The following is a 12,316-nucleotide window of genomic DNA, read 5'->3' on the forward strand; positions in this document are numbered from 1 at the left end:
CAAAAAAACGTATGTGAAGTTCCGAACTCCTGGGTTCAGAGTCGCAGAATCGCACAGAAACCTTCCCGTCCCACTTCCCCCCACCCCACAACAGAGGCCACCGGAGAGAGGGGAATGGATCACTGCGAAACGGGGAGGGTTTGGGGCAGCGCCGATGTCCCCGGGCGGGGCGCAGCGCGGGTGACAGTCACACGCACCCTGGCCCTGATTCCGCCGAGCGGACAGCCCAGCGCCCCGACCCGCCGGCTGGGGAGCCAGGGGGTGCCCGTGTACGGGCCGCACGGGGTGGGAGACCCATCGCTGTCCCCATCCCCATCCCCATCCCCATCCCCATCGGAGGGCGCCTCGCCCCGCGGCGGCGGGAGGCGGGTCCGGGGGAGCCGCGCCCGGGGCGGCCGCCGGCGGGAGCCGCACGCAGCCACCGCGGGGCGGGGCGGCTCTGCCAGCGTCGCGCTGGGCCGGGCGGGCTGGGCCGCGCCGCAGCGCCAGCGGCTGATTCGGAGGCAGCGGCGGGGGATGGACGAGGGTACCTGCGGCGGCCAGCGGCGACGGGCGGCCCAGGTAAGAGCGCGGAAGGCACGGCGGAGCCCGGGGCTGCGCGGCGTGGGGGCTGAGCCGCCTCTGCTGCTCCTTCTCTCGGCGCCCCCGCATCGCGGCGGGGCGGGGACGGCGCGCTGCAGCCCCGGAGTCTCCCCGCTCCCCTCGCCCTCTGAGCCTCCTCAGCCGCCTTTGTGCCCGCTCCCCGGCCCCGAGGCGCCCTTCCCGAGGTGCCCCTGCCCCTCGCACCGGGGGGGCTGCGGCGGTGGCGGGAGGGACCCGGAGGGACACGGCCAACTGTTGCCTGGGAAGCGCCGGCCCCGGAGCGCTGCCGGCGTCCCCGGGGCGGGGAGCGCCATGGGCTGGCTTCGCCCCCAGCCCCGCTTGGAGAGGCATCGGGTGCTGTGCGAGCCCGAGCGGAGGTTCCCGATTGGCCTCGCCGAGCCGGGGAGACGCTTCCCCGGCCCCTGGGCTCTCCCGGGTGGAAGTCCGCGGGTTTTCGCTGCCGGCCGGTGGGTGCCGGAGCCGCCGCGGCTGCAGGGACGAGCAGCGCCTTGGCGGAGCCGGCCGTGCCCGCGGCTGGGCCCGGGGAGCCCGGCGGAGCCCTGCGCTGGCCCGGGGTGTCGGTCAGACAGACAGCGCGTCGCTGTGCCTGCCTGCACTGAGTGCGGGGGGGGGGGCGGGCGGGGGGGTTAAAGGGAGATTAAGCTTCAAACTTTGATTATACGGAAAACTTTCTATTCCAGCTGCTGGTGATTGCAGGGTGCCATAAGCGTGGTGTTTCCAGAGGGATGTACCTAGACAGGAGATGAAAGACAGGCTCTGTAATGCTGCATTCATCTCGTTTAAATCGCTGTCCATGTTGGGAGGTATTACAGCGAACAGATAGCACGCTTGTATCTATTATTCCTATTACTATTTTTCTTGTCATTTGATTCCAAGACCGTTTAGTTTTATTTGTCTTTATCTGGGGTTTGTTTTGCTAAGGTCTCAGTAATACATTGTGCTACTGTGTAAAATCGAATGCTCCGTTATTCACTGGCAACACAGCGAGGCTCTTAACTGCACAGGCTTTCAGTGGTGCTGCTAATAACTTGCCGAGGGTGGTGATGTGAGTTGATTTCCAGCCTGTTCCTGGTCTCTAATTGCCATACAGAACATCTTTACACTGCGTTTTTTTACGAGTTCTAAAGTCAGTTTATATATGTTTGGGGAAAGGGTGGGTTAAGGGGGACAGAGATATCTTTGCTTTGCTTCTTCTGTTTTGATCATCTGCAAGGCCATAAAAAATTCAAAATTACTTTGGCAGTGGGGGAGATTTGGAATGAAATGCTGTCGTGACATGCGGTTGCCTTGTGGGCAAAGATTTTCACGTGCTCAGCACAGCTCTACAAAAATACCCCAACTCCTATTACACAGGGAAGAACTGAGCTGATACTTCCTTTTTCTCTTATGGTAACTTTCATATTTCTGCAACATGTAAGGAAGACTGTTACATCAGCAATATACTTTTTAAAAGTAATTTTAAAAGTAAACCTTGTAAATTTAAGTCTCTTTTCTACTCTTCTGTAATACCCCCAATCCTCCATCTCACCAGGCCCAAATTAAAAATTAAACTCCTACTGTTTCCTATGGTACACTTTAAAATAAATGTTTTAATGAAAATAAATTAAAGATTATGGGAATATCATGAAAGGTTTGACTTAATTTTATAAAGAGCATGGAGTAGCAACCATGAATAAAATTCTAAGAATTTTAGTCTTCAACTTAAACTGCTGTAGTATAGTTTAACTGCTGGTCTTTAAAGTTTCACTCAATGTAAACCATGGCAAGTATAAGCAAGGCTCTCTGAGTTACTTACATGGTTTCTCAAAGACTGTGCAATATTTTACTGTATCCTGTTCTGTACTTCTTCAGTACCCTCCTGTGCTGCTTTTGCAGTGATGCTTTTTTTTTTCCCCCAAGAACTTCTGCTCTTAAAAATTGAAAATAAACAAACCACAAGTGATTGAAAAGACAGTGTATACCAGTAATTAGAATAAAACCCCCTTGGTTAAGTCAGAAAGGAAAAATGGTGATCATCTTGGATACTATTGCATAATTACTGTCGTCAGATGTCATTTTGCCATGACAGTGAGTCTATAGTGAATTTTACAGTGCTGAGAAGATAATTCATTGTTAGTGTGCTTAGCTTGTCCTCATGACATCACTTTTGACGCTGTTTTGTCAGGCTGAAATATCTGGTCCTCAGCAGTATGGCAGCCTTACAAAGGCATTGAGGATTTCCATGTGCAGTATGTTGCAGATTTCCACATTGTGTGATATACAAAACGAGCTTAAATGCTATATGTTATGTAGATGAATAACCATTTCTGTACTTTGACAGAAATAATATTTTGTAGGTGTACAGGTACTATAAGTAAGATCTATTTATCATATTTTTATCTACTTCCAAATGCTATTCTAATTAGAGTTTTTGGAGAAACTGTAGAATATTTTTTGTGGAATTACTGGCATTCTTGAGCACTAGATGTATATTACATGCAGTAGCACATGAAGTTAATAATTCAATTCACATTTTATACAAACTAGAAAAATGCTATTCTATGTCTAAGCCCTGTATATGATCCAGACATCATTAAGTCTCCCGCTAAAATCCCTGGAGACAAACAGGGTATTTTATTGGGACCTATAATGTCAGTGGATAGGGGTGTATGAATGCTAACAATATATGTTAATTTGAAGCAGCCAAACATCTTAGTGTTTCCTCTGTACTGAATTCAGTTTGTATTTGGATCCATTTCAGTATTATCAATCATTCTTTTAGCAGTGCTTTCTACTCATGTTATCTAGGAATGCAAAAGAGTAACACTAAATCAGAGAAAACAGTTTGAGAGGCATGAATTAAAATATTTAATATATGGGGCAGTTTGAGAGCTGCAAAAAAATGCAGTCATAAATTTGAATTTTATTGTTTAAATTAAAATTGTAATAGAAGCTGCTCTGCACTCGTGTGAATGATGACAAGAGCAATCTGAATGATTTGAGCTGTACAGGTCCTAATTGTTATGGAGTACCAGGAATTTGCCATTCTTCTACTTAGACAGAATTCCAATTCTTGCTTCCAATTAAAATGAAAAATGTGTCTTATTTTCTATCTTTACATACTGCTCAGTACAAGTTCTTGATTTAAACTGGTAGCAGTAGCTGATCCTACAGAAAAAAATAACAGTAATAGGTATAGGACATAACCTTTCAGGACTGACCCAGTGCAGCATTGACACACAAGTGCTTGAAAGATTTTTATTTAGTATTGTAGGTTTAAAATGTTTAGAAATGATGCCAACATGAAGGTACCAGCCATGAGATTTAGTTAAACATCACTCAGCCTTAACTCAGGAATGGTTACTTTGGCATGCTAACAACTGAAACACTCTTGTCTAATTTATGAACTTGTCAATAGACTAGAAAACCAGTGCTTTGAGGGGCTTCTTTGTGCATATTACCTTTTTTTTTCCCTTTGTGCATATTACCTTTACCTTTTTTTCCTTTGTGCATATTACCTTTTTTTTTTCCCTGTCCATGACAGTACTTCTGTAGTGCTTTCCATTGTGGACAGGTTGACAGATTTTAACATGGTTTGGATGACCAGCAGTGCAAAAGGTGAAGCTAATGCACTAATTTTATCTTTGAGTAAATCTGTGTAAGGAATTTGCAATGTTTATAATGTGTGAGACATTAATTTTGAGGTTCCAGTAGCAGTGCAGATTGTGGTGTTAAGTGTGCCTATCAAAAGTGCTAGTCTGGTTTGGTTCAAGTCTTGGGTTATTAAATGTGATTAATGAACCTCAGGCCTGGTGAAGAGCCTCCATAACATCCATTCAGCATGGGAGTTGTCGTGACTAGAATATGGCATGGAGCATACTGAAATGTTCAGTTTGATCCCATTTGTCTGTGATGAGCTCAGGATGACAGAGTGCAAGTTCTCACAATATAAAAACACTGTGGAAGTGGTTTGGTGTTTTTAAGGGAATGGGTAGACTTAAACTGACATTTTAGATAAAAGTCATTCTGTACTGTCCTGTATCTCTCTGATACACATAGGTTTAACTTAAAGTTTAAATAGTTGTTAGAAGCTTTCTTATATATAATTTATGGGATTTGTTGAGGGGGGGAAATTCTTCTCTCTGCTGTATTACTGCCTGAGTTCATAAATTATTTGAGTGGCCTATTTTACAACTAGATGCCTCAAAGCTGAGGTTGGTGGTCCTAAAACCCATGTCTGAAAGCACACTTTTCTACATTTTTTACTGTGAAGAAGATGAGATGCGCAGTTCTGCATCCATCCATAGCTGTTAACCACTGAGACTGTTCTGGAGAGTGGAATCTCTCTCCTGCCTCACTGCCTTTGGCATCCAGAGATGGGAATGTTCCCTCAGGATTAGAAAAGCTTGTTTTGTTAAGAAATAAGTGTAATCTATTTACTCAAACTTGAGTAAAAGCATTTGCAATTATGTTAATCTCTCTTCTCTTCATGTTTTATGGTGCATTAGTTGTATCACACATTCATTAAGTGGGACACTTTATTCTCTGTCCTTTTTAGCTTTAAGTACCTTGAGCTCACATCACCCCCTTCCCAAGAGACTGAAACAAGCAGAGTGTCATAAGCTGTCCTTTATTTCACCTGCAACCTCTGGGAAAAAAAAAAAAAAAAAAACAGTAATTAGGCCAGAGGCCTAAACTCGTGCCCTGTGATTAAGGCATTCAGGTGAGGGAAATCTGGTTTCTATAGGTGTTTCATTCTTTAATCCAGTAAATATTTTTCCATTTCAAAACTTCTGCAGGAATAGTCTTAGGACAGACAATAGCCTGTGGTTTAGGGCTCTACCGTGGTGTGCAGGGATGTGGTTGGGAGGCAGTCTCTTAACCTGAGAGGAGCCTGCCACCCATTTCCACTTCCTCTGTGGTTGCTTTCCTGATGCTTTTAAATAGCTCCGTGGTGCTTGAGGGCATGCTCCTGCCCTCTCATCCGAAACTTCAAAATTGCATGACTCCTTTCCTCAGGAGCTTGTGAAAGGAATGTATCTTGCTTCTAGAGAGGCCTGAGGGTTTTACAACCCTTTTTAATAACACAGGTACCTCTTGAGCTTCCAGGAATAGGTGACATCAGTTTAAGGTACAGCCTTCACAACTTTCTTACCTATTAGGTTAGGTGGCTTCCTGCTTGCTATCCCAGTTCTCTTACTTTCCCTTCTATAACCAAATTTGTTGCAGCCATGCTCAAAATTCTCTTGTGAGTCCAATTTGGTTTCTAGACTTATATGGATAAGTAAATCTAGGAAGAGTGTAGATTTTGAAGGGATGAAGGCCAGACTTGGGCAAGACTGAGGACTTTTGGAGAAAGTCTTTTGGTTTTAGGATGCAGTTTGAGTCTGGTTTGATTCAGTTGTCCAGTGTAAATGTTTTGTCCTGGATGAAATGCTTTGCAACAACTGTTGCATCTGTACTTGGTTAGCAGGCACAAGGAGGCCAGAAGAGCCATGTCCTGCATTAGACCCATGTCCTGGAGCACCTACTGGGATATTTCAAAACAGCTCAGTATTATTTGCCTCTGCAACTGAACTGAGCCCAGTAGTGTCCTAAGACTATTGTTGCCTAAGCTGTATGTGGTTATTCTGAGAAGTGGGAGGAAAGGGTTGTTTCATGTTTTTCAAAGATATTTCAGAGCAAACATGGTTTCTGTTTTATTTTCTTTATTGTGAGTGTATTTAATACCTAGCTTGATCATTATAATTTTCATTTTGCAGCTGCCCCAGATAAAATCTGGAAGGTTAGCTTGAGTTAATGGCTTTCTGGAAAGAGGGGAGAAAGTTCATCTTCTGGTTTCTCTCGTGCATGTTAATAATGGTGTGGAGCTGTGGGGCAAAAATTCATTACTGGTTTTTTTAGCTGTTATCAGAATGCTGAGTGATAGTGCCACTTACAGAGCAGAATTGGTTTTGGAGAAGAAGAAAAATTCTCTCTGGTAACTGGTCCTTATGATTCTATCTCCAGTAAATTGATTCCAGAATTGTATTTAAATAGCCTCCATGGGAGACATACAGGAATATTTATTTGGTATGGGTGATCTGTTGGTCCTAATTTTTCAGAGGAGATTGCTATAATACTGTGGAAACTGGGGGGGAAGTAATGGCAAGGGGAAAATTCGATAACGTTTCTCAGAGTTGTTGAGATCTGTTTAGATTTGAGAAGGCTAGATTGTTAAATTTGTTATGTTTTATTTCCAGGAACAGTCTAATTTTGTCTCAGTTGTACTTTGTCCCACCCACATACACACAGTCTGTACTGTATTGCTCTGTAATTACACTATTTTGCTTCAAGGATCATCTGTAGGCAGTTGGTGACTTCTTCAAATACAGATTTCATGATGGACGTTGGCATCTTTAGAAGCTTCTGGAAATAAGTCTGTTATCCTCTCCCTAAGAATGGGATGGTGGCAGAGGAAATGGGTTCTGATATCTTGTAACTCTTTTCCTTATTTTTTTTTATTATTAAAGCATAAAAGCCCTGTAGGACTGACTGGAATGCTTCCCTCTCCCAAGGCTGTGCTGCAGCAGGGCTCTGTAATACCAATTACTGCAGATGAGATCATGATGGGGGTGCTGGAAAATGAGTCTCCCTTAAAATGTATTTTATGCTCTGAATACATTACAGATTGTGTTATAGTAGTGCAATACTTAGGTCTTTGGGGTTTATGTTTTTAGTTAGTGAAGGTGTTAAAAAATCCACTTAGAATTTTTTATCAATGTCTCTTGTATTCAACAGGAAAACAGAAAATATTTTCTGATCTTGAAGTATTTTGGGACTGTGTTGCCTGTAGAACTGATTTGTATTTCTGTAGCTAGATAATCTTCTTGCTTTTATTTATTTTATTTTTTCCCAGAAAAACAAGGTCATAGCACGCATAGTAGAGGTCCTAGATGTATAGGTAATATGTTTGTCCAGTTTTATACTGTGAGACCGAAAATGATTGGGGTCTGACTACTTATGCCTTTGTTTTGCAGAGGTTTTGATTCATTAAGGCACAGACAGTATCATGTTGTCCTTTACTGAACTAGAAGTAAAACTGCCAAAAAAAATCCCCTTTTGTTCTGCTGCTGAGGAACACTGTGGGCTGCCAAATCCTGACAGTCTGAGTCACCACAATTGTAATAAAGTGTTTGTACTTTGTCGGTTGCTGTTATTCAGTGTCTTCTAATTTATTCATAAGGCAAAGGGACACCTACAGATTTTAAATACTACTTTTTAAAGAAATAGTCAGTGTTTATAAAGAAATAACATTTGTCAATAGAGAATTAAATACATTGTAGTTAACACTTGAAAACTTCTAAGGAGTAAATAGTTAATCTTTAACAATAAGAAATATATATATATATGCATGTATTTAACAAATTCCATGTTCCATGCAAGAGCAGTGCTAGACTTCAAAAAATGATGGGATTATTTTAAACTCCTTACTGAACTCTGTTGTTTTGGCCCTCTGATCTGACCTGATAATGACCTGATAACCAGGGAGACTGCTTCCTCCCTAAAAAAAAAAAAAAACAAAAACAAACAAAAACAAAACCCCACCACAAACAAATAAACCCCCCCCCCCCCAAAATAAAAAACCAAAAACACAAAAAAAGTCTTAAGGACAGGGCCTGTGACCCTGGAAATGCTTATCTACATTTTAGCTTTGAAGTGTGTGGGTTGTGACCCAGCAAGCCTAGCTCATGTAATTAAATTCAGTTGTTTTCAGCATCACTTCCAAACAAAGTAGTCGAGTTCTAGTCGTCAAATTAAGTTGTAATAGTCACATATAAGTCAGAATGAGCATGCATAAAAAGCTGGAGGAAGGCAGGGTGGCTCTGACTCAGTGGTGGTACCTGTAAGGCTGACAGGTGTGTTCCAAGACCCACAGCAGGTATTCTGTCCGTGGCCATGTGCACACTGTGGATCTCTGGCTGATGGATCCTGCTGCCTGTGCTTGGGTGGGAGATGGGAGTACTTACAAGTTCTTGATCCCATCACCTGTTCATGGAGAGGAGGTGGGTTTCTATATAATTTCTCAATACTGTAGCTGTTATGGATGTGAGTCCTCATATTGTCTAGTATTGGTTATTGAGGCAGAAACAATGATTCTTTTCTTTCCATTGACAAAATAACAGTAAGGCTTTTATTCTTGATACATAGGGAATTTTGTGTGTCATTTACCTTTCCCTACATTGAGCTAATGAAATTTACACAGTTCTCACTCTCAAAAAAAGCACCAAATTGGCTAAACTGGATTATTAATAACTTTCCCTGATTCCATCTTGTAGAGCTGCTGGTGAAAAGCACCAAGGTGGGTGTGGCTGGTAGGCACTGGGGCAGTGTGGAACATGTAGAAATTCTTGCAGCAGAAAGTACTATAATTTTAATTGCTGCTCAGTGTCATACTATCACTACAGCTGTTTCCCAAAGAAGAGGTTTGCCTGCTATTGACAGGACATTCATACAAAGAAAGGAGATGGTAGATAAGCAAATGCAAATATATTACATGCCTTCTATCCTTTGGTTTTTAATACATGCTGTGGTGACGAGTTCAGTGTGAAACACTCAGTGACATGTAATTATATATGCATCAAGTGGATGTTGATTCATGGTGTCCCTCTCTGAGAGTACCTATCCATAATGCACTGAGGTAGGGATGCAAGAGGAGCAGCCCAGCTCTGATCTGCTTAATTCATGTGGCACTGCAGTCCCGCTCAGCTGCTGACTTCCTTTATCCTTTTTTTTTTGCCCATAAAAGGAGAAAAGTGCTGCCATATGACTCTCTTTAGAGAGAATCACAAGATGAGGTTGGGGCCAGAGGGAGGGAGTGGTGGGGGGGAAGTTATTCAGGTAGCTTTGTTTCTTGTACATGATACAAAACATTCTGCTTTCTGTGTTTATTTCTGTGGTATTACTAGCAAAGTATGTTGTAGTATTTCCTTCAACTGACATTGCAATCAGATATTTAATTCTTATAATAACTTCTTTTTTTTTTTTCTTTTGCTTTTCCATGGATGAGAGATTCTGAAGGGAAGGGATATAAATGAGTTTGGAAGGAGATAACTTCTTAGGGATTAGGCTGTCCTCCAAACTTGCAGACAGTTTCCTGCTGGTTGTTAAGGAATGACTGTATGTGGTATTCTCCCATCTTGTGCCAGTGACTGTAGGTAGGCATGCCTGAATTCATTGCCTAATTTTGCACTGTTAAAAAGGTTCTTCTCCAGTTTTTCCAGAAAGCAGACTAATTAGGTGATTCTCTGAAGATTTGCTCAGAGATCAAATCTGGACAACTCTGTGCCTTTTCACAAAGTCCTTGAGCTCTCTTACTCTGCAGTCTCTCAGTGACTCTCTTTTACAATAAAGCAAGAATTGCCTGCCTTCCTTTGGCATATTCTGACAAAAAGCACAGCCCTCCCACTGATGAGGGTCACAGTTTCTCCACAGAGCGAAGGCAATTAGCAGTTCTGAATAAGTTCCACCCATTTTCTGGCATGGGTTACTAGATGGGCTACTGATTCTGCATCAGAGTGCACAGCAAGCACCAGGATGGTCAACTCCCAACCATGCTGCCAGCTAAAGTCCTGTGTGTGTTCAAAGCCATCTCTCAGTCAATGATTCACAGTATATTGATCAGCTTGGGTTTAGTCAGCCTTGCTGTTCCCTTTATTTACTGATGCTGTGTAGTGATTTGACATGGGAACATACAAATCAGCTGTCTCTTTTCTTGCTCAGTCCAAAACAAAAAGTTTTAGAAATCACAGCAGAATATCTGTGCAAACCAGACTCTTTTTTCTTTGACAATTATGGAGATCTTCCACCCAAACCTTTACTTTCATACAAAGGATACGAAGTGAAGCATTTTGTCAAGGAGTACAAAGGGATCTGGAGAAAATTGAGATCTTATTAATGAACAGTCATTTCCTACATTTCCTAACATCACCCTTTTCTACTATCACTGTAGGTATCCTGGGGAGAGAGCAAAAGGCATACTAATTATGGATCTAAAGTAATCTCTTTTTCTCTAGCTGTTGGGTTTTGGCTTTTTTTTTTTTTTTTTTTTTTTTTTTTTTTTTTACATCAGAACTAGGATGTAGGCCAGGATCTGTGAAAAACAGATGTCTGTCTCATGCCTGCAGTGTTATCATCACTGGGATTTAATAAATTTGTTAGTTCACATATATGGGTGGGTTTTTATTGTGTTGTAGACTTCTGGTTGTTTTTCTTGAAAGATCTGACAGTTTTGTGGTTTATTGGAGTGATGGTCTTTAGTTGAGTGTTGATGTCATTGTTGAGATGTATTTGTCAGCTTTTCATCTCTTTGGAAGACTGAAATTGTACCTATGGTTGAAGGCACTACAGTTAAAGTATTCACGGGTAAATCAGAGTGTGGGAGTTCATCTGGGACTATTAGGTTGGAGCAGATGGTTATTAGGTAGATTATTAGGTGGACTCACTGGACCAGATTGGCAGCTGGTATTGCAACAGTTATAAATGGGTGCTCAAGATTTTACAGAGTAATAAGCAGTTTTGTCAATATTGTCGTGGGTTGACCCTGGTTGGATGGCAGGTGCCCACCAAAGCTGCTCTGTCACTGCCCTCGTCAGCTGGCAGAGAGCAGAAAACATAATGAAAAGCTTGTGGCTTGAGATAAGGGCAGAGAGAGAGATCCTTCACCAGTGACTGTCATGGGCAAAACAGATTCCACCTGGGGAAATCAGTTTAACTTACTACCAGTCATATCAGAGTAGGATATTGAGAAAAAAACCCAAATCTTAAAACACCTTCTTCCCACCCCACTCTTCTTCCTGTGCTCAAGTTCACTGTCAATTTTTCTACTTCTTTCCCTCAAAAATGAGAGAAGAAAGAGAATGGAGGTTGCAGTCAGTTCAGCCCACCTCTGCAACTCCTTCCTCCTGACATTCTTTCTCTTCTCCAGCATGGGCCCCCTCTCACAGGAGACAGTTCTTCATAAACTTTTCTAATTTGAGTCCTTCCCATGGCCTGCAGTTTTTCATGAAGTGTTCTAGTGTGAACCCTCCCAAGGGATGCAGTCCCTCAGGAACAGGCTGTTCCAGCATGGGTCCCCCATGGGGTCACATGTGCTGCCAGCAAATGTCCTCCAGTGTGGGCTCCTCTCTCCATGGGCCACAGGTCCTGCCTGGAGCCTGTTCCAGGGTAGGCTTCCCACAGGGTCACAGCCTCCTTCAGGCACCCACCGCTCCACTGTGGGGTCCTCCATGGGCTGCAGGGGCACAGCTGCCTCTCCCTGGGCTGCAGGTGGATCTCTGCTCCCCTGTGGTCCTCCATGGGCTGCAGGGGCACAGCTGCCTCTCCCTGGGCTGCAGGTGGATCTCTGCTCCCCTGTGGTCCTCCATGGGCTGCAGGGGCACAGCTGCCTCTCCATGGGCTGCACCAGGGGCTGTAGGGGAATCTCTGCTCCAGCACCTGGAGCACCTCCTGCCCCTCCTTCTGCACTGACCTTGGGTCTGCAAGGCTGTTGTGCTCATGCTCTCACTTTCTCTTCAGCTGCTCTTCTGCAGCAGATTTTTCCCCCTTTTAACTCAGTTATGCCAGAGGTGCTGCCACCGTCACTGATGGCTCGGCCTTGGCCTGTGGCAAGTTGTATCATCCCGTCCTGTCCCCCTTCACTGCCCTCCCCACTACCAAAACCTGGCCATGGAAACCCAATACACAGTGCCACTGC

The 12,316-nt window shown here is 43.6% G+C and overlaps 1 protein-coding gene across 4 annotated transcripts in view; it reads left to right on the top strand.

Moving 5' to 3' along the window:
• The first annotated feature begins 441 nt into the window (after positions 1-441).
• Positions 442-12,316, top strand: part of CYRIA (CYFIP related Rac1 interactor A) — a 56,624-nt gene continuing 44,749 nt past the window's right edge. For 3 of the 4 annotated variants that reach the window (XM_036379494.1, XM_036379491.1, XM_036379497.1), the window contains exon 1: positions 442-561. The gene's annotated coding sequence lies outside the window, so the exon portion shown is untranslated. The remainder of the gene's footprint in view (positions 562-12,316) is intronic. The other variant, XM_036379493.1, reaches the window with a different exon arrangement.

Source organism: Molothrus ater, chromosome 3, assembly GCF_012460135.2.
Source record: "Molothrus ater isolate BHLD 08-10-18 breed brown headed cowbird chromosome 3, BPBGC_Mater_1.1, whole genome shotgun sequence".
NCBI classification, from domain to species: Eukaryota; Metazoa; Chordata; class Aves; order Passeriformes; family Icteridae; genus Molothrus; species Molothrus ater.